General features: G+C 35.9%; 1 long non-coding RNA gene across 3 annotated transcripts in view; it reads left to right on the top strand.

Moving 5' to 3' along the window:
* LOC136855437 (uncharacterized) overlaps positions 1 to 22,768 on the top strand; it is a 244,265-nt gene that overhangs the window by 179,305 nt on the left and 42,192 nt on the right. The window contains exon 1 of one of the 3 annotated variants that reach the window (XR_010858032.1): positions 21,094 to 21,270. The exons of the other annotated variants lie outside the window; for them this stretch is intronic. This is a non-coding gene — a long non-coding RNA (uncharacterized lncRNA). Of the gene's footprint in view, positions 1 to 21,093; positions 21,271 to 22,768 lie in introns of those variants that run through there. 3 annotated transcript variants of the gene reach the window in all.

Raw genomic sequence — 22,768 nt, 5'->3', positions numbered from 1 at the left:
TGACGTCATTCTACTCCCTTAGAGAGATGTTATCCACGTGACGTCATTTTACTCTCTGTGAGAGGCAAAACAGTTTTGTTCTTTTTATACAAATTAATGAGACAAGACTTGAAGACGTCATTTACATATCTAGTTGACCTTGGGGAGAGTGGCTCTGTTCTGTCGCATCTAAAACCAGCTAGGCAAGTCTCCTCATCTTACCCTCTGACCTCTTGGTAGTTCTTACAACGATTTCATAAAGAAAATCATGTCTGATTAGTTTTCCATGTTAATCACAGTGCATGCGTCTTCCGTGAGTGGAAGAACTTAGCGTATATTTTAAATTCTTTTTTGCGGAGTCTGCACAGTTTGATTAAAACTATCTCCTTATTACAGCTAAACTCGCTCTCCGGAGCAAACTAAAAGTAACGTCGACATTATTAAGCATTTGCCCTGGTTACTTACAAAGTTGAAACCTGGACAAAGATTCCCAAAGTTAGCTGGAATAGTTCTGCGAGGTGAACTTCCTGTTACTCAATTATACACGTTATGTGTACTTAGCAAGGAGTTTGAACTTGTTATTTTCCATATTAATCTTGTTTGTCTCTGGACTTGAACCTTGAATATCTATCTTTTTATGAGGGTAAAGGCTCTTTGCAAGGAACTGTTCCTGCAGCAGAGAGGTTTAGTTCCTTTTTCTATCTTAGCTTCACATTTTCCGTTATTCAATAATGTGTCTCCTCCTGCAGAATATATTGTTAGATTTGCACCCACTTTTAACAGGTCAGTCTTCAGAGCACAGGAAGCTCTCAAGCTCCTCTTAACACCAACTCCATAAGTCACAGTGCAGTTGGCCTCTTTGTCAGGAGATGCCCTGTCAGTCAGTATTCCTCAGATTAATTTGTAACTGCTGTTATTTATATCTAACATACGATGGTAGGACATGAAATGAACAGTTCTTTTGCCACGGTGTATATGCGTTTTTCATACTTTGTTCGGTATGTCAGTGACTTACGTGTCTTCTTCATTTCATTTGATTTAAGGTGTTGAATCTTTTTTCATTAGGGTTTCTCCTTATGTAGCCATTCATTGAAAATTGCAATTTTTGTTTCTCCCGGTAATCCTTGGATAAAAAACTTTTCTGTCAAGAGGGTCTTGCATCTTTTTTTGTAGAAGTATAGCAATATAATTTGTCTCAGATTTTCAATGTTACTGCCAAGGACAGGACCCTGTAATTTTGCACTTAAAACATCCACGCAATTTCTGAACTTAAATTCAAGTTTCACAAAAAAAATTCACCAGTCCTTAATAGCACCAGTGTTTATAGTTTATCTTACTGCCTTAGCAGGAAATCCATTTCAGGATAATTGTTTGCAGAAAGGAAAGAATGGACGTTCCCAGCGTGAAGCCTATGACTACTCCCAAGTCATTCACTAACTTTGACAACTCATACCAGTCCTCTTCTACAATGTCCATGAAGGAATTCCGCTCCTGGAGTATATTTATACTCGGCTCGATCCAGCCTTCATAAGTTGGTCGGACAACGAAGAATTCCCTGATTAAATATCGACATTTCTCATGGCAGAGTCTGGAGTTGTGCTTTTCCTCACCAATAGGACCATCTGCAGGATCCTGCAACCAGCTTGGGTAAGACTCAAAATTCTCGATGTTGCATAGTGGCATATCAGGACGCCAGGTTATGAAAGGAAACTTGCAGTTCAGTTCTTCTATGTACAGGTCATAGATGCATTCGAAGATGCATGAGCTGTATCGCATTGTATTGCTAAGACCAATCTGGTTTAGCTTTGTGTAGTGGACTGGAGTCACATCCAGAACTATGGCTTCGTAAGTGTTGTTCAGCATATACAAAGTATTGATAAAGGGAGGATCATATAAGCTGTGAATGCTGAGGAACATGTCTTCGTAATCTTGCCACCACTGGTAAGGTACCGTCACAAAATTGTTGAAGAGAAGGTTTGCTGACACTGTGCTGCATTTGTTCATCTGGGTCAGAACGTAAGAAACATTGAAAGTGTCTGTTGTGCGGACAATTGCTCCAGTTCCTTGTGTAATTGCCACTCTGGAAATTATATCATCTTTTGATGTTATTTTCCATTGCTCATCTAATGGTAGAGAATAATTGTTTTCTACAGAGTCTTTGAAGAAAGGCGGCCAGCGACAAAGAGTTAGTACTGGTTGGTCTGAAATTTTGAAGCTGCGATTGCTGTTTGAACTTGATACTGGATGCAACATTACAAAACGGTACATAAGGAATATGGAAAGTATAATTCCACAAAAGTAGATGAAGAAAAATAAACACCATCTCAGTATCTTTTGGATCAGTATCTTCAAGGGCGTTGTTGATGGCAGCAAGTTAATTAGCAAAGTCACAACCTCCGTTAAAAAAAGACCTGCATAAAGACTTACAACTCCACCTAAACTACACAGGAGATCAGGGACTGTAAAACGAAAATAATTATGATTCACGGATAGTTCCTTCAAGGCCTCACTATTCAGAGAAAAGTTTGCTGGATCTATTTGACATTTCTGGTAACATCTCTTGATTAGAAAGGGATCTGTGGCGGTGGTGAAAGCCAAACTTGGCACTATGTATGTGTCTGAGGGGAGCAAAGTTTCTTTCTGGGAACACATAGGCAGATCTCTGAGTTCAGCAAATGGACCGACGTGTCCAACTTGATAGAGGGCTTCTTCCATTAGACAGACCAGAAACTGATCCTCCTCTTCTGAGTAAGGTCCTGGTTTACAGTCAAGAGCTCTGCTTGCCAATCGAGCTGCGACATGATCGAGTATATCTTCTGAAAAGGAGTAGTTTCTGTGGTAGTAATTGTTGACCCTTCCTTGCCGTGCCACGCTAGTCATGACGTGCTGATTAATGTATATCTGAAAAAATGTAAGGCCATGGAGGCTTGTGAGGAATGTTAAAGATGCTATGATACCCCAGTATGTCAAATGACGGCAGTGGTCAGTTGTTCTGCCAATTTTGCCAGGTTTTGGTAAGAAGCTTTCTGGATGCAGATGGGTGATGTGTAGAAGAGAGAAAACTGATAATCCTAGATACAGTCCGAGACTTCCTCCAAAATCTGAGGCTAATTGAGAGAATGGGTAAAGTTCTGTTTCAGTCTCTCTTCGAACTTTAGGAGAAGTAAGGGTCAAGTGAAACTTGTATGACCTAGATGTGAAAGTACCACTGCTGAATGTGTATTTTACATCATGAATCCAAATTTTCTGTGTACATTCATCTCTCCAGTGCATGGGACAATCAGTGTCTTGTGGCAAATCAAGTAATTTATGCATTTGCTGTGTTTGGCATATTTCTGCAAGGTTTGTAGTATTGTCTTCAATATTCAGTGGTGCACAGCCAAGGTCTTCTTCAATCGTTTTGTAAACGCAGCTGTCATAGACATTGGCATGCTTTTCTAGCCCTCTTTTGCAGTTTAGAGGATGCTTTTCAACAATGAGTGAATTTACATTTATAACATACAAGGGTTCGTGATCAAGACCTAGCCTGGCAACTTGCCAGTGGTCTTTTGACAGGAAATTTTCCATGTACTCATAACCTGCTCCATCAATGGAATCCTGATTCCCGTTTATTATTTTAGGTAAAAAGATTCGGTATGGCATCCACGAAACATCCCTCAAGTATTTTTCAAAGTGGCAAGACGAATTGCAAGTAGCTTGGAAATTTATTCTTGAGTTGCATTCATAGAATGGACAGCTGCTGTCATATACAGTTTTGCGAATCTCGATGGTGACCTCAAGTTTGTCTCTTACTGTATTTGATATTGTGGGTAGTATCAGTTTTTGGCACATTCCTATGGGAGTTAACATGCTGTTCCAATATTGCGAACTTACAGTGCTGCGATTATATCGTTCCGTTAAGTTGCCAAAAGTCAGTTCCTTCACCAGATCACCAAGGGTGAAAGCAGTTACATCCCACAGATCTCGTGCCGACATGGATTTATTTAAACCGTTGAAAGTCCTTATATTTTCTTGCATGGCTGTACTAAGTTCATTGTTGGTTTGTGGTTCCTTAACATTTATACTGAGACCCAGGTCTTTCAGTATCATGGGGTCAAATGGTTGATCAGGGCATATGATAACTGATGGGAACTGGATCTCTTCAGGCATATTCAACTCAACCGAAATGGCAAGGTCATGTCGCAGGTAGCGGATTAATGCCAGGCTCACCTGATACAGGAAGAGACAGCATACGATCAGTATGACTACAATCTGTAGCACAGTGTTGGCCCGGTTTCTTGTGCGCCCTTGATTCATCTTAAGTTTAGCTTTTCCAGAAATTTTACCAGACATTTTGTGTGATGAATTTTCGAGTTACTAGTTGCTGGATTGCCAAACAGCTATTTAACTTAATTTGCACGCCTGTAGTTTTTCCAGAGCATTACCTTTAGGCAGGACAGAATTCGTGTTTTAAATTCTCGGATTTACTCGATAATATTCAACTTCAGTATATCCAGTGTTTAGCACAGATTTATAGTTATTTTAACATTCTTTGTTTGGTATTCTGTGAATTGGAACAGATTTTTTCAGAATAAGAACTCTGTCGATACTGTTTTCAAGTTTCTGTTTTCTGTAGTTTATACCAAAAAAAAAAAAAAAAAAAAACATTCGGAACATCACCTGAAGATTTCTTTTGGCAAGTACACATCTGTCTATCAAATATTCAAACGCACATTATCCTTGTTGACACACCCTAGGAAGGACAGACACTGCACGTAACTAGGAATTTTTCTAAGAAGAAATTTTATCCAAAGAAGCAACTTATTTTGCTCTTTTTTTTTCAGTCCAACAGATGACTTAACCTAAGTTGAAGAGGTATTTCGTCTCAGGTCCCTGATGTGGGTTACACCTTGAAACCTTGGCTTTTGTGGCACTGGGGACGTGCAGAACGTGCTGCTGTCACGAAGAACGTACAGCTTGTATGTAATTTCTTTTCGAAAGGCCCACTCAGGACAGAAAATTGTTTGGAAAGTCTCCATAGCAACCGGTTATTATTTTATCCTGTTGCGTCCTTTGTTAGGGCGCAGTACTTAATAAGACTTGATTGCCCCATTCCTCTTATTGCTTCAACACCGTAAAGAATACTTGCCAATCCAGTTGTGGTAGATAGTTATCATTCATCTGGCTGGAGAGAGGAATGGATGAAGGATGAATAATAATCACCCAGTCGAAGTCCAGCTCATTTTTCCTGACATTTATTTGGAGAGCAGAATAGTCACTTTTGATGAGTCTTTTAATGCTAGAATTTTAGAGAGAGAGAGAGAGAGAGAGAGAGAGAGAGAGAGAGAGAGAGAGAGAGAGAGAGAAAACTACCCCTTTCATGGCATCATCAATAGGTGTAGTGCCACTTACCAATAAATGATGCAGGGAGTAAATGGAGGGAGGATTCTTCTGATGAATTGAGAGATGTCACGTGATAAGGGGCTATTGAATGACATAGGTAGGAGGAATTGTGACGGAGAAGGGGATAATTATAATGAAGATACTCTAGAGATAAACGATAGATGTTGAATTATAAAGTCAGGGCAAGTATTTTTGAAGTAGGTTTTCAAGTAGACTTGCTGTAGGCCCATAAAATCAAGGTGTATTATCATATGATGTTTGAGACATAAATAGACCTACCGTAGTTCTGTGAAATAGAGGAGGTATAAGTAGAACTACTGTAGTTCTGTGAAATAGAGGAGGTATAAGTAGATCTACTCTAGTCTTGTGAAATAGAGGAGGTATAAGTAGACCTACTGTAGTTCTGTGAAATAGAGGAGGTATAAGTAGATCTACTCTAGTTTTGTGAAATAGAGGAGGTATAAGTAGACTGTAGGTTTTGTGAAATAAAGGTATAAGTAGACCTATTGTAGCTCTGTGAAATAGAGGAGGTATGAGTAGACCTATTGTAGCTCTGAAATAGAGGAGGTATGAGTAGGCCTACTGTAGATCTACTGTAGTTCTGTGAAATAGAGGAGGTATAAGTAGACCTACTGTAGTTCTGTGAAATAGAGGCTAATTATTTAGAAATGGGCTATAGGTGAGGGTAGGCATAGGTTTGACAATCAAGATAAATTGTTCTCAGGAAACACTAGAACTGGTAGCACACTTCAGCATAGGACAACGTAGTCAAGGAGAAATATGAAAAAAATACAGAAAATTTAGCAGTAACTCACACTGGACTGTCCCTGTCAACCTAACAATCTAGAAATTAACTCCCAGTGCGGCGGGTACTAACGAGCCTTCGACGGTAGCAATTTGAAAGACCCATTATCTTCCAAAGACCCGTTTTGTGAGCTGCTGTTATATCCTGTTATTTAATACTGAAAATAATGGTCGAGTTGCTCTTCTCTATGCCTCGCAATGGCTAATTTTATAGTCTTTTGTGATATATTGTTTATACTTGTATAAGACGTATGGACGGGCTGTTATCGAAATGAACCCTTGGATAATCGTGTTACGTTATTATCGGTTTTCCTTGTTCAGAAGTAACCAGGTACTTTTCTTGTGAGTGTTGAGTCAGTCTCTCTCTCTCTCTCTCTCTCTCTCTCTCTCTCTCTCTCTCTCTCTCTCTCTCTCTCTCTCTCTCTCTCTCTCTCTCAAGTCTAAGTAGTAACAAGAGAAATGTGCTGCAGTGAGGACTCTCTCTCTCTCTCTCTCTCTCTCTCTCTCTCTCTCTCTCTCTCAATTCTAAGTAGTAACAAGAGAAATGTGCTGCAGTGAGTTACTCTCTCTCTCTCTCTCTCTCTCTCTCTCTCTCTCTCTCTCTCTCTCTCTCTCTCTCTCTAACCTAAGGAACAGCAAGAAAAATGCGCCGGTGCAATCATCCGAGTGTAGGCACTATAAATTTGAAGCTAATGTATCACAGTCAACGTCATCCGCGTTGCTTTGCAGCTGACAAGAAAATTGTTGGTCGTTATGGAAAGACAACGAACCTGCTTCCTTTGGCCGTAGGCACATCGTTTATCACCTTAATTGATATTCTTTAAAAAAAAATGGCAACTGGAAATACTTCATTAGGAACTGCATGTGCTTTCCTCGACGATTGTGTATGGTCTTGTGTATACTTATAGTGTAATCATATAATGATTTATGTGTGTAACGTCAGTAGTCTATTGGGAACAGACTCGAAGCTTAGACCTCTCGTCGTCCAGCCCAGTTGGGCTAGTAGGTTCTACCATCACTGATCCCTCATTAAGTATGCAGATTGAAGGCATCTTTTTCTCTGAGATTCGTGACTTGCTGCCTCGTCCTCTCTTATATTATATATATTATATATATTATATATTATACTTATTGTTATAGTAAAGGGGCATTGTATATATAAGTTCCTCCACGTAGGGAATGACTGCAGAGAAAAGTAAAGAGGAGTCTCTGTTAAAAATGCTTCTTGAAGAGGTAAACACATCAGTGTAAACTCAAACATACCACAGGGAAATACATTCTATGAGACTCACTGTTAAGTCAAACATGTCACAGGGAAATATATGAGAATCACAGAACACTCAAACATATCACAGAGAAATATATATGAGAATCACTGTAAATACAAACATAGCACAGGAAAATACATTCTATGAGAATCACTGTAAACTCAAACATATCACAGGGAAATATATTATATGAGAATCATTGTAAACTCAGAGATACGGGGAAATATATGAGAATCACTGTAAACTCAAACATATCACAGTGAAATATGTGAGAATCACTGCAAACTCAAAGATACAGGGAAATATATTATATGAGGAACAGTGTAAACTCAAAGATAAAGGGAAGTATATTATATGAGAATCATTATAAACTCAAAGATACAGGGAAATATATCATATGAGAATGGATGCAAACTCAAACACATCACAGGGAAATATATGACGCAACAAATTCCACTGAAAAGAAAACGTGATTCGAAATAGATCATCTAACTTTAAAGCCTCAACTTAAGGAGAGGGAAAAAATCGGTTTTGACTTTTTCTCTGACGTAAGTGAGGTCAGATAACTTTCTGGAGGATTACAGATGTTTTGTACGTAATCATGTAACCTGATAGCTCTTTTTCCTACTGATCCTGTGGCTTAGCCTTTGAGTTGGTCTTCATAATATTACTGTGTTTTGTTATATATTGGGTTTATGAATGACTTGATGGTTTAAATTCAGTTCAACTTAGAGATTGACAGACTTTGATTAAAAATCGTCTTCTTCTTCTTCTTCTTCTTCTTCTTCTTCTTCTTCTTCTTCTTCTTCTTCTTCTTCTTCTTCTTCTTCTTCTAAGCTTAATCCCTAGACCGGGTCGCTGTTTATAATGAGGCCCTCTCCAGCTGTATCTTTCTTTGTGCCCCCCCTTTTATTAATTATTAAACCATTCTTTAATGTCATATTTCATATTTCATGTATTGATGTTCATCATATCGATGAGGTCATGCCCAAATAATACTTTCGACAACAGCAAAGAGAGTCTTTGTATTATCCAATTTATTTTCATTGGAAAGTGAAGATCTCTGGGCAGAATGCACTGTAAAACATTCCAAAGAGTTGCAAGATAGATCCTGCTTCCATTTTGAGTATTACACGTCTTCCCTTGAATTCCTCAAGCCTTCCTTGCTCCAGGTACCCTAAAGGTACCTATGGATACCATGAGAAGGTCACCGGGGTTTCCGTGGTTCCCCAACGGGCGTCTTCTACCTGTAGGACACGCCTCTTTAAGTTGTCTGGGAGACTTCCCCTCCCGTCTGCGAATATCGGCGCGTTCTTTTGGAAGCGAACAGCGATGCTGCTTCATCTACCCGAGACTGACAGCATGAACTCATTCTGTATCTTTTTTTTAATTAGTTTGCTTCATCTACCTAAGAATGGCATCATCAACTCATTCTTGTTTCTTGACGTTTTGCGTCCCGAAGCGAAGGTAGCAGGAAGTGATGTTATTGGCGCCCAGCATGGGTGTGGAGACAGATGATGGTACTTTGAAGCAGTTGGCTAGGCTTGTCATCCGATGATTATTATTCTTGACATACCAGAATACTCCACTTAAGTTGTCATTCTTTGTAGCCAGAGTTCTTATGGTAGATCTGCCATGTCTCACTAGGGAATCCATTTATTCATTTATTTTCTATGCATAGGCCCACAAGACATACCAATTATGCCCTTGTCTAGCCAAGAAAACTACAATTTTGTTTCATTCTGTGCACAGGGATTGGCACGGGGCAACCTAGTGCCCCCCATAGTGCCTAGGATGAAGTGGAAAGTAGGGGAACCAGACGAAAAGGGAAAAGGTAGTGTGGCCTGACCCCACAAGAACCCTGGGACTTCCTATATTTCCTATTTCAAGGAGCATATCTTAAGTCAACGTAGTGCTTAACCAACCTCCTTTAAAAGCCAAATGTTGGTTTAGGCCCTACCTAGTCTCCCTGTGTAAGTAGGTGGTTCCTTTAAGTATTCAAAGAGAATAGAGGATTGTGTTATTGTAAGGATTCCTTTTTATTGAAGTGTCAGGTAGGATTCGTCAAATCTCGCCCTTGGAAACTCTTTTGCTTCGAAACTCCTGTACTTCTCTTGCGAACATCCTTGCGCCAAAGAGCGCGTGGCTAGACAAGGCAGCGTTTTGCTTTAAGGCATTGATCGCATGCATCTCTCTCTCTCTCTCTCTCTCTCTCTCTCTCTCTCTCTCTCTCTCTCTCTCTCTCTCTCACACAGAATCAAGAGGCCAGGTACCTGGGTGTGGTAAGGGAGGGTGGGTGGGTGGGTGGGGCTGATTGATTAGATTGCGTTTTGCTTGAACCTCCTCCTCCTCCTCCTCCTCCTCCTCCTCCTCCTCCTCCTCCTCCTCCTCCTCCTCCTCCTCCCTTCCCCCTTTCCCCCAAGGGCCGGGGGTGGGGGAGGGAGGATCGGAATCCACTTTGTATTGGCAAAGGGGCTTTTCATCTGATTTGAATCTTTCTTGTGTGATTGGTCTCATTTCGATTAGAGCTTGACTTATTTCCATCTGAATGGAATCCTGTTTCCCCGTCTTAATTGGTGTCTATCACGTCAGGAATCCTATTTCCCAGGGATTTCTTTCCTGTCATCCAGGGGTCTCGTAGGATTTTTTAAATTATGAAGGAAAAATTCGTATCTTTTTTTTTTTTTCTTCGGATTCAGCTCACTTAGAATGGAATGCATCCTGTTTGGTGGATGAGAGAGAGAGAGAAAGAGAGAGAGAGAGAGAGAGAGGATGCTGCTATATATATATATATATATATATATATATATATATATATATATATATATATATATATATATATATATATATATATGTGTGTGTGTGTGTGTGTGTGTGTGTGTGTGTGTGTGTGTGTGTGTGTACGTAAAATAGTTAAAACAAAAATGGGAAGATTTTGATCTTTATATGCTGTCTGTTTAGAATTCATTTGAAAATATGGATTCTTGCTTGAAAATTCAACTCTTGTAGAAAAGCCTTAGCTTTTATCTGAATTTTCAAAATGGAAATGAAAAGAGAACTTTACCCAGTCACTCTAAAAATAAAAAAATAAAAAAAAAACACTCACAATTTTCCTCTGAACTTGGAAATGTGATGTCAAAGGGATTCCTTTCAGCCAAATCAACTCGGAAGTTGATAATTGCATTGTCGGAATTTGACGATTCTCTTTGCGTGACGTGAAAAATAAAAAAAGGAAAAATAAATAATAAATAAAAAAGCAAAATAAATTAGAAAAATAAAAAGAGCAACTCAAATATGATCTTTCATTAGTAGCTGATGACTAACAAAGGCATTCGGTTTTTAATGCTAAGTTATTTATGCAGAAATATGAAGTTAAGGATTATTTTTACTTGTTGGAATTCAGTTCCAGGAGCGTGCTATGACGTAAGTTAAATTTGTCTTTAGAAGGGTTAAATAAAGATATGTAAATGGCATAAAGTTTCTAAAATAACTTTTTTTTAAATGTCATAAAGCTTAGGAAATCATTTTTATTAAATGACATAAAGCTTAGGAAATTATTTTTGTTAAATGATATAAAGCTTAGGAAATAATTTTCGTTAAATGAAATAAAGCTTAGGAAATAATTTTAGTTACAAGGCATAAAGCTTAGGAAATTATTTTAGTTAAAGTGCATAAAGCTTAGGAAATAATTCTTGTCAAATGACATAAAGCTTAGGAAATGATTTTTGTTAAAGAACATAAAACTTTGGAAATCATTTTTGTTAAAAGAAATAAAGCTTAGGAAATCATTTTAGTTGAAGAGCATAAAGCTTTGGAAATAATTTTTAAGTGAAATAAAGCTTAGGAAATAATTTTAGTTAAATGAAATAAAGCTTAGGAAATAATTTTAGTTAAAGGTCATAAAGCTCCAGAAATAATTTTTGTTAAAAGACACAAAGCTTAGGAAATACTTTTTTAATGGCATAAAGCATAGGAAATAATTTTTGTTGACTGACATAAAGCTTAGGAAATATTTTTTAAAAATGACATAAAGCTTAGGAAATACTCTTTTTAAATTGGCATAAAGCTTAGGAAATAATTTTGTTAAATGCCACAAACCTTAGGAAATGCTTTTTCAAATGGCATAAAGCCTAGGAAATAATTTTTGTTAAATGACATAAAGCTTAAGAAATAATTTTAGTCAAAGGGCATAAAGCTGATGAAATGATTTTAGTAAAGTGCATAAAGCTTAGAAAATAATCTTCGCCATTAACCCTCGTATCCGAATCGAGTTAATGCTCAGATTACAAATAAAACAAGAAAATTAGAAAGCAAAAAGAAAGTAGAACCACGTGCTATCTTTGATCTGACCTGAAAATAAAGAAAGTTGACCATGGCAAAAAATGAATAATACGATACGAGAAAGCACGAATGTAAAATGAAAGAAATCTGTTTCTCCTCTGGGCAAGTGAATGAGAATTTCAAGAAAATGTATTCGCGAGAGAAACACTGCACAGACGATTCCAGGATTTTTGAGGGCAGTAATGACATCTTGATAGCTCCCGAATTGCGCTCTCGTGGATGCGTAACCCCTCTGTAAACAAAGTTAGGAGTTTGTGTTTAAGTTGTGTATTGTGTATATATATATTTACTTTCAAAGTTGTTTGATGGTTACACTCCAAATAAAACCTACTACACTAAGCATAATAATATTTTTATTTCTATTTTCAGCGTTTTGATTTGTGAAAAATATTAGTATTGGAAATATACTTCTAAACATTATAAAATTTTAACACAGGTAATTACATTCCAGGTTAAATTTGATCTTACTTACAATCACTTACAAATATATTTTCCAATTTCTTCTCGTCTTCGGTGTCCATATCTACCACGATAATTCACTAAGGCCAACTATATACCTTCTAGGAGATATAATATGGAACTCTGAAAGTCTCTGAACAATATTCCATAGCAAAACCTTTCCAGGTTGTTTGAATATTTTAACTGGCGTCTCAGTACTTCTCCTTTAACCTTTCCCTTCTAATCTGCGCTTTGTTAAACGTGTACCTTTTGCTGTTTACTGGGCTTTTAGTTTAAGTTGCTTTCAGTAGGTTATAGACAAGAAGTTCAAACTAGCTCGCTTTTATTTTTTAGTTTTAGTTTTCTGTAAAAGAAAACTGTTGTGCCGGCTTTGTCTGTCCGTCCGCACTTAATTCTGTCCGCACCTTTTTTCTGTCCGCCCTCAGATCTTAAAAGCTACTGAGGCTAGAGGGCTGCAAATTGGTATGTTGATCATCCACCCTCCAATCATCAAACATACCTAATTGCAGCTCTGTAGCCTCAGTAGTTTTTATTTTATTCAAGGTTATAGTGAGCCATAATCGTGCTTCTGGGAACGATATAGGAGAGGCCACCACCGGGCCGTGGTTAAAGTTTCAAGGGCCGTGGCTCGCAGCATTATACCGAGACCACCGAAAGATAGATCTATTTTCGGTGGCCTTGATTATACGCTGTAGCGGGTGTACAGAAAACTCGATTGCGTCGAAGAAACTTGGCTAATTTTTTACTTGTTTATATGTGATGGCAGGTTTCATAGATTTGAGCTCGTCTGGTTAAATTCCTTCTTACACAGCTCAAGTTAGCTTTATAATTCTCAATATTTTGATTATTCGTTCAACCGTTCATTATATTTATCTCCAGATTTATTGATTGTGCTTTTGTCAGTATTTTTATTTGCCCTGGCAGGTTTCATAGAGTTTAAGTTAACGTAACATTATCTCATTATTTTGCTTATTAATTTGACTATTCATCGTATTTATCTGCAAATTCATTGAGGGCATCAAGGTACCACGTAGGTCCTCTGTACCTGAGAAAATTGACATAGCACACGCCGCACGTAATTGAGATTCTGGGGCACAGGTGTTCGTACTTGTGTGTAATCGTTTAACATGTAAATATATCACTAGAGTTCAGGATATGTTTTAATATATTTACAGGATTTGTTTGTTGGAATGTGGGTAATGAGATGTTTCCAATTCGGTTCTTCGGAATGGAAAGCGTGTTTTTAATTCTTCCGTGTTTTTATTTTTTGTAATTTATAATTGTGTCGTATGAATAATGAAGAACTGTCATTCATTTTTATTCGGATGCTTATAATAATTTTAGTGGTGGGGTTAGATGTTCACATATTTTATGTATTTAAATATTTATGTTTAGTAATTTTAGTGGTGGAGTTAGATATTCAGATATTTTAGGTATTTAAATATTTATATTTTCTATAAAATATATGTATTTTCTATATTTGAATATTTATATTTTATTTAAATAAGTAAAGTAAATAATTTCGTGTCTAACTTTAATGGTGTACGAGTATTTGTCAATTTACAAATGAAATAAAAGTCTAATTAATGCAAAAATAAAACACAAATAAACATATAATATACTGTATATATATATATATATATATATATATATATATATATATATATATATATATATATATACATATACTATATACATATATATATATATATATATATATATATATATATATATATATATATATATATATATATATATATATATATATATATATATATATATATATAATGTATGTATATGTATATATAAAATTTTATCTCAACTTAAATTAAGTACTTGTCAGTTCACAGACGAAATAAAGTCGAATTTATGCAGTAAATAAATTTAAAAATAGCAAAAAAGAAAAACATTTCCCTGCATTATAGAGGACCCCGTTATAAACAGACCCCGTTTGTAAACGGACCCCGTTTTTATGAACTTGACCTGTCATAAGCGCCGCCTTGTTACAGGCTAATGCACTCTTATGGGGTTTCCAGATCGGGATTTTGTGCCGGATATCTATCGCTCTTTTTTATTATTTTTTTTTTACATTTTTTATGGCTCTCTCTCTCTCTCTCTCTCTCTCTCTCTCTCTCTCTCTCTCTCTCTCTCTCTCTCTCTCTCTATCACTGAGTCATCGACCCGGTTTGCCATTCTCGAAGTCTGGCATTTTAGTTATTTATTTTTTAAAATTTGTTTTTATTTTATTTTTATTTACTTATTTAATTGTTTATTTACTTATTTATTTGTGCATTTTTTACTGATTTATTTATTTATTTACTGATTTATATATTTATTTTTATTTTATTTTTTTATTTTTATTTAATTATTTTTATTTTATATTTATTTTCATTTATTTACTTATTTATTTATTTATTTGTTTACTTACTTACTTATATATATTTATTATTTGTTTCTTTAATTAATTAATTAATTTATTTAATTATTTACTTCGTTACTTTTATATTTACATATTTAGTTTTCAATTATTTAATTCATTCATTCATTTTTGGTTTGTTTACGAGAATTGCTTCCATTTGTCAACCAAACTCACGATTGGAGAGAGAGAGAGAGAGAGAGAGAGAGAGAGAGAGAGAGAGAGAGAGAGAGAGAGAGAGAGAGTACTACATTATCTTGTTGTTGTTAAACAACTTATGTTTACAGGATTTACTAAAGTATTGTGAAATATTAATTATGGTTATAATGAAAATAGATATTATTTAACTATTTATTACTAATTTTAAAGAACGCTCCCACAAAAAAATAATTCCTTTATTTTCTGTTTATCGTGTTTGCCGTTTGTTAAGCGGGTCATAATAAATACATATTGAAAAATTCAGTACTACTTACTAAAGTAATAAGTAATATTAAATTGGCTAAGTATAGTAGATATATGAGATTTGCAAATACTTAATACTGGAGTAGTAAGTAATATTAATTGCTTAAGTATAGTAGATATATAAGTTTTGCAAATACTCAATAACTTGAGTAATAAGTAATATTAAATTAGCCAAATATGGTAAATATAATAAGTTTTCCAATTTGCAGACTATTTACTACTTAAGCAATAAGTAACATTGAATTGGCCCAGTTTAGTAAATATGTAAGTTTTCCAATCTGCAAAACTTTTCATATTTGAAACTTTATGCCAGTGTTTTGCATGCCATACATATCTTATGTAGGCATGTGTGTGTGTGTGTGTGTGTGCTTGCGTGCACGCGCGTGTTTAAACGCTGCCCACCAAAAAATAGTTACTTCATTTTCCGTTGTAGCATTTTTCAGTTTGATAAGTAACTCATAGTGAATATACTGTACATACATTGGCCAATTCAAATATTACTTATTAATTAAGCACAAAGTAATATTAAATTGGCCAAATTTAACAAATATATAAGCTTTCCAATCTGTAAATACTTGTTACTTAAGTAATAGGTAAGGTTAAATTGGTCAAGCATAGTAAATACATAAATTTTCCAGTTGCAACCTTCATATTTCAAACTGTATAGCAGTTAATATCTATAGTGTTTTAGGTGCCACACATAACTCACGTATGTGTGTGTGTGTGTGTGTGTGTGAAATTCTCTTTTTTTATAATTATGTCGTGTGAATAATAAAAAATCATCAATCATTTTTATTCGGATACTTATAATAATCTTAGTGGCGGAGTTAGATATTAAAATATTTTATATTTATTAAATATTCATATTTTCTATACTTAAATGTATATATATTCTATATTTGTGTGTCAGGTTCTGTCTGTCCGTCTAAACGTCGTAAAATGTAGGAGATAGATGTGGCCTGCGGTGACTGACAGTTCAATTTCGGCCCAGCAGATTAAAAGCAAACTTTTTTCCGTCAACATCGCCATTATCAGAGCGAGCTCTTGCTCTCTCGTCTTGCTGGCGTCGATACGAAATTGATTTGCATGAATTTGCAAATGCTCAGAAAAATAACGAAATATGGGATGAATTGATCTTTTTCGTATTCAGTTTAAGGCGTGAATGGTAAGGTTTTGACTGTGTATAGCACCTGTTAATTGTGGATAGTTTTCCTGTTAGAATCAGTTTGTTTTTCAGTCCTGGGGAAGATCATAAAACTGCATTATCATATATTATTATTATTACATTTCCTAAATTTTGGGATAATTAGGAAGAAAGGTGTTATCACGGAGTCGGTACCGGTATATTAATTTTTGTATTTGCAAAACGAATAAAAACACCATAAAGTTGGAGAGGTTATAAAATTGCATTTTATAATAATTACCTTTCCTAGATTTTAGGGTGATTATCAACAAAAGTTGCTAGCTTGCAATCGTTATATTAACTTGCAGTACTTCCAGAGTGAATTGAGACATCATTAATAATAGGATAATTGTACTTGTAAGTTAATGATAAGATAATTCACAAGATATTTAACATATTTTTCTCCTGCTATAATGTGATACAAATCAGCTGATTGGGACCGCATTCGTGTTCGAGAAAGGATAATGAAATTTTGCAGAATTTTCCCAACAACACCAATGACAGAACCTTCCAGGAAATGCTACCTTTAGATTAAGATTTATATTAAACTCCAGAAATATAAAGTGTGCTTGTAGATAATATTCATCCACATTTACACGTGCCTGTGTACAAGTTTAAGTTTCTTACACACAGACACACATATATACTGTATATACTAAATATACAAATTATATATACACACACACACACGTCAGATAATTGCTTTACTAAAGACAAATAAAAACTGAAGCCAGCTAATACCAATTGCTTCAGCTGAAAGCTAAAAACGGACCGAGAACTCAGGCTTCTTCAGACGAGACTCATGAATTATTGAAGTCATCCACCTGGCCTGAGACTCGCGCTCGATTGGAGTCTTCAGACAGCCTGATTATCCAGTCTTCAAACATCCAGCTCGCCCAGCATGGATGATAACGGTAGATGGATGGATGATAGCAGTAGATACATGGATGGCAACTTAGATAGGTAGACGATAACAGTAGAGAGACGGATGATAACAGTAGATAGACGGATGATAACAGCAGGTAGACGGATGATAATAGCAGATAGATGGATGATAACAGCAGGTAGACGGATGATAACAGTAGATCGATGGATGGTAACAGTAAAGAGGTGGATGGTGACAGTAGATAGATGGATGATAACAGCAGATAGATGGATGATGGCAGCAGATAGATGGATGATAACAGCAGATAGATGGATGGTAACAGTAGATAGATGGATGATAACAGTAGAGAGGTGGATGATAGCAACAGATAGATGGATGACAACAGTAGAGAGGTGGATGGTGACAGTAGATAAATGGACGATAACAGTAGAGAAGTCGACGATAGCAGCAGATAGATGGATGATAGCAGTAGAGAGATGGATGATAACAGTAGATAGATGGATGAGGGCAGCAGATAGATGGATTATAACTGTAGATGGATGGATGATAATAGTAGATAGGGGAAGAGGGGGGGAAGGGAAGGAGGTTTCAGGAAAACACTGGAAATAAATTAATTTTGGGAAAATTGAAGGAGGTCAAAAGTGGTCGAGATAAATGTTCCTAAATAGTACATGATTCTCTTTCAAATGACAACAGCACGTTACTTCTACCCCCATAGGATGCTTTAAAATAAGTTATAGCAATTTGTGTTGTGGAAATCATTTTATGTACTTTAATTTAAAAAGTTGGGTATATATATATATATATATATATATATATATATATATATATATATATATATATATATATATATATATTTAATATATATATATATGTATGTATGTATTTATGTATTATGTATATATTTATATATATATATATAATATATATATATATATATATATATATATATATATATATATATATTACATATATGTATATTATATGTTATAATTTGTTAATATGTTGCTTATAACGATTAAATGTCATATTATATGTTTTTAGGCAGTTTCAATATTTTAAAACCCAATTTGCTACAACACTGAAAACGATTTAAGATGCATTCTGTGCGAACAAGATTAACGAAGCCTTGTGATGAAAAGGAATTTTTAAACATTCTTGCAGAAGCAGTGATCGAAAAATTTCTCTCTCTCAAAAAAAAAAAGTAAAGAATGCGGCGAGTATCTCCAGCGCAATCGAGTTTTCTGTACAGCCGCCACAGCGTAACAATCAAGGCCACCGAAAATAGATCTATCTTTCGGTGGTCTCGATATAATGCTGTATGAGCCGCGGCCCATGAAACTTTTAACCACGGCCTGGTGGTGGCCTATCCTATATCGTTGCCAGAAGCATGATTATTGCTAACTTTAACCTCAAATAAAATAAAAACTACTGAGGCTAGTGGGCAGCAATTTGGTATGTTTGATGACTGGAGGGTGGATGATCAACATACCAATTTGCAGCCCTCTAGCCCCAGTAGTTTCTAAGATCTAAGGGCGGACAGAAAAAAGTGCTGACGGACAGACAACGCCGGCGCAATAGTTTTCTTTTACAGAAGACTAAAAACGCAGTTCAGTCACACGTAGCGACACCAACAAAATGCAGTCCTCGATCTCTTGCAAGATCTTCGTCGAAGGCATCTTGAAGTTTTGAACAGCTGTCATAGGCAGACTTTTCCTGTGGAATTCTTCAACTTTCTTTTCTTCCTTCCTTTCTTTTTGCTTTCTCTTTGGGAATCCGCGTTTATGTGATACAATCAGAGGATAACGCGAAGTTTCAAGATCCTGGAGTGTAGTTGATTTTCTTCTATCAGTAAGTTATTATTTAAAAATAGAATATTAGATATTTTTTTGCACAAAATGGGTTGGTTTATTGAGAAGGTTGCTGTCATCAGGTTATCTAAGAGAACTGTTGGATTTGTGAGTCTTTGTGGAACATGAATTGTTAACATCAGAAACTACCATCTGAGTGATTCCATTTATTTTCACGGATTTTAGTGGAAAAGAAAAAGTGGACTGAATATCTGTCTATATATATATATATATATATATATATATATATATATATATATATATATATATATATATATATATATCCTATCTTTCTATCTGTCTATCTATCTATCTATATATATATATATATGTGTGTGTGTGTGTGTGAGAGTGTCTGTCTGTATATGTGTGAGTATCGTTAATGATGTAAAATTCGACGCTTATGCGTTTTATTACAAGACAATGTTATATTTTCCTCATACACAAACATACAAGCCTCACCTATGCAACAGTAAACAGTATCTATGAAATTCACTATCAACATGTATTTGCAAATGTTCAGTCGTATTCTTTCGTATTCCTTTTTTTATATGTCTGGCATAATTACAGTCACCTATTCCAATATGCATAGTTACCTACGTATCGCAGTGGCACAGAAATCACACAATCCAAGTTGTCGTCGCATTAAGAGCCAGAGAAATACAAATAAAAAAAATTGCTTCCAGGCGGGAGGTAACAACCTTCCCTTGAGAATATTCGTGAAAGCATTATCTTACATTAAGATAATGCAAGTGCTTTCGAATGGTAACAAGCAAGGAGATAGACCTTCTTCCTCTGCTTGAGCTTTTAGCCACGCCTTCTGTTTATTGCATTCCGAGAATTCCGTAATTTGCATATTGCATGGCAGCCGGTGATGGCATATTTCTATTGCACAACTATTGAACTCCTTTCCTCCAAATTATACTCTTCTTGGATCTTCTAGCACTCTGTCGTGCTAGAAGATAAATTTAGTAAGAAGATAACCGTTAAGTCTCCCTTTGCGTGCTAAAAGACACTACTTCTCTTATTTACTGACTGAGAAAGCTAAGACTTGTCGACGAAGACATTATTTTAATTATGTTTATTCAGCCATCTTGACTCGTCTTAAAATGTCTTGACGAATAATTATTACTTACCTTTTGCCCGTGGGGCGAAAGTCATTATCCTTGCACACACACACACACACACACACACACACACACACACACACACACACACACACACACACACACATATATATATATATATATATATATATATATATATATATATATACAGTATATATAATATATATATATATATATATATATATATATATATATATATATATATATATATATATATATATATATAATTTATGCAGTGTTATTTTCCAAAAGCTCACTTTATTCAGTTCCACTTAAATTCCTTTCCCATATGGGTGACAGGACTCCAGAAGGAATGATTTCCTTTTATTATTATCATTATTATTATTATTATTATTATTATTGAAGTTATGATTTTTCTCCTTGAAATATCTAGAGGATTATTTAGGATATCTAGGCGTACATTTCGTAAGGCCGTCTTTCTGTACTCTACTTACAATAGATTCAAAGAACGAGAACCTTCCTTTTTCAGTTTATTTTACGTACGTTAAAACTTTATTACGAAACCATATGCTATCTTACCATAACTGGAAGAAATTCTAATCCCCTATAAAGGAATTTGATACCAAGCATCAACTCTTAATGGAGACCTTGTAGTGAATATTATTATTTCGACGTGGTAGAAAAGTTAATTTTTGCTGGGAATCTTCTTACGCCATTTTGAAAGATGGTAGAAACTAAAAAAAAAAAACAATGCAAGGAATATGGCAACACTAACAAAACATGGCGAGGAAGATTCCTTTACCCATTTAGGGATATCTAGAGACATCTTCCCAAGTTCCCACAAGCATAAGAAGGAATCAGAAAAGGTCGTCTTACTAAGTCTCTCGTTGGCGGCAGCCAGAAAATACCGGCGATTTCCAGACCGGGTTCGTCTTGGGCATTGTGATATGCCCTGACGGGAATCCCTGCTCTTGATCGAGTTACACTCGGCCACATGCCCTTGAGGTGGCTTCTGGGCAACCGGAGTCATTTTTGTGAGATCTGCCCGGTGCCCTGGACTTACCGGTCGAGGGGTGGTCCGGGTACTGGGAACCTCAGAGAGTGTTTCTCATTGGCTTACAGATGCAAGGGGACCCAGTCTACCGCCCTACGGTACTCTCGGTGGAGATATTGTGTAGAAATTGTGTGACCTTTCATAGGAAGCCGGTTTTCTTCTTGTGGCCTAATTAAAGTTTAAGTTTTAGTATTTTGTTTTTTTTTTATTTGTAGAAATTTTGTGAATGGTGTGTGATATTATATATGAATTATGCAAGGAACGAATGAATATGTACATGGAAAAAAATTCATGACATTCCTGTTCAATCTCTATATGTTTAAAATTATTTGTGGCTTATATTTTCTTAGTCAGATGCAGCAACAAGTTGAAAAGTGTGATTATGCGACAAATTAATTGTAAAAAAAAAGTGTATGGTGCTTGAATACAGTGACTGCGCGAGAAATGGTTGATCTTATAAAACGCTTTTGATGTAAAGCAAAAAAATTTAAGTTATCAGATCGTATATACAAATATACACCCGCCAAATCTAGATAATTGTATACGATGCTGAAATGTTTGGAGGAAGAATGTCATGGATACTGTTGCAAACATAAATGCGACAGATTTGAGACGTTATATGTGACAGTGTTGAAGATAAGTATAAAACAGTGTCCAAGACAAATTGTTGACATGTCTAAAACATTTTTTCAGATCTCACGTTCACAAAAACCTAGTCCATATGACATGATTCCGTCTTCGACATGTCAGCGAGAAAGGGGGACCGTCTTGCATTAGGTCCGGCTTCCGTGGCAGTTCAAATTAGTGTTTCATACAGTTATCCAACATTTGTCAACGACTTGTTTTCAACATTTGTAGACGACTTGTTTTCAACATTTGTCAACAACCTGTTTTCAACATTTGTCAACAGCTTGTTTTCAACATTTGTCGACGATTTGTTTTCAACATTTGCTGAGGACTGTTTTCAACATTTGTCAACGGCTTGTTTTTAACATTTGTCGACTTATTTTCAACATGTTTGTGACATTTTTGCGCTAAGTGTTGCCGACGCGAGTTTATGACATCTTTTTTTACTGTATTTTGGACGCATCTTGAGAGGGGCTGAAGAGTATTGCCCAGACGGTTGCGACCCACCACAATCGAGTAACCAAGTACTTCTAGGTGGCTCTTTCATTGCTCAGGTCAATCCGGGCTCAAGGGATGGTTCACCTTGAAACATGTGCAAGCCAAGTCTCTCCCGGGGGATCGATCTCGGTCTCTCGCCGGCTTAGCGAGGCTGAAACCACTGACAGAAAAGTAAAAAGTGAACAGCGGATAGACAGTGATCTGATCATTTTTCAAAAAACCCACAACGTTTCGGGTTTTGTGGAAACTTTGTCCATCGAATAATCATATCTTTAAGGAGGATAGAAAAACCTTATGACCACTCAAACCCTATACATCCTTTGGTTCCTGAGTTGTATGTAATATCATGAAATCCTTCCGTGATATTTGTATTCCTTGCAGTATCCTTCCAGTATACACGTGATAATATTCTAGACATCCTCAGATGATATTGGCATTGTCATTCAGTTGGCGTAGTATTCATTGCTAACT

This window comes from Macrobrachium rosenbergii, chromosome 31 (assembly GCF_040412425.1).
Source record: "Macrobrachium rosenbergii isolate ZJJX-2024 chromosome 31, ASM4041242v1, whole genome shotgun sequence".
Classification (NCBI taxonomy): domain Eukaryota; kingdom Metazoa; phylum Arthropoda; class Malacostraca; order Decapoda; family Palaemonidae; genus Macrobrachium; species Macrobrachium rosenbergii.
Note: the sequence above shows the minus strand (reverse complement) of the source record. Positions and strands in the feature narration are given on the sequence as shown.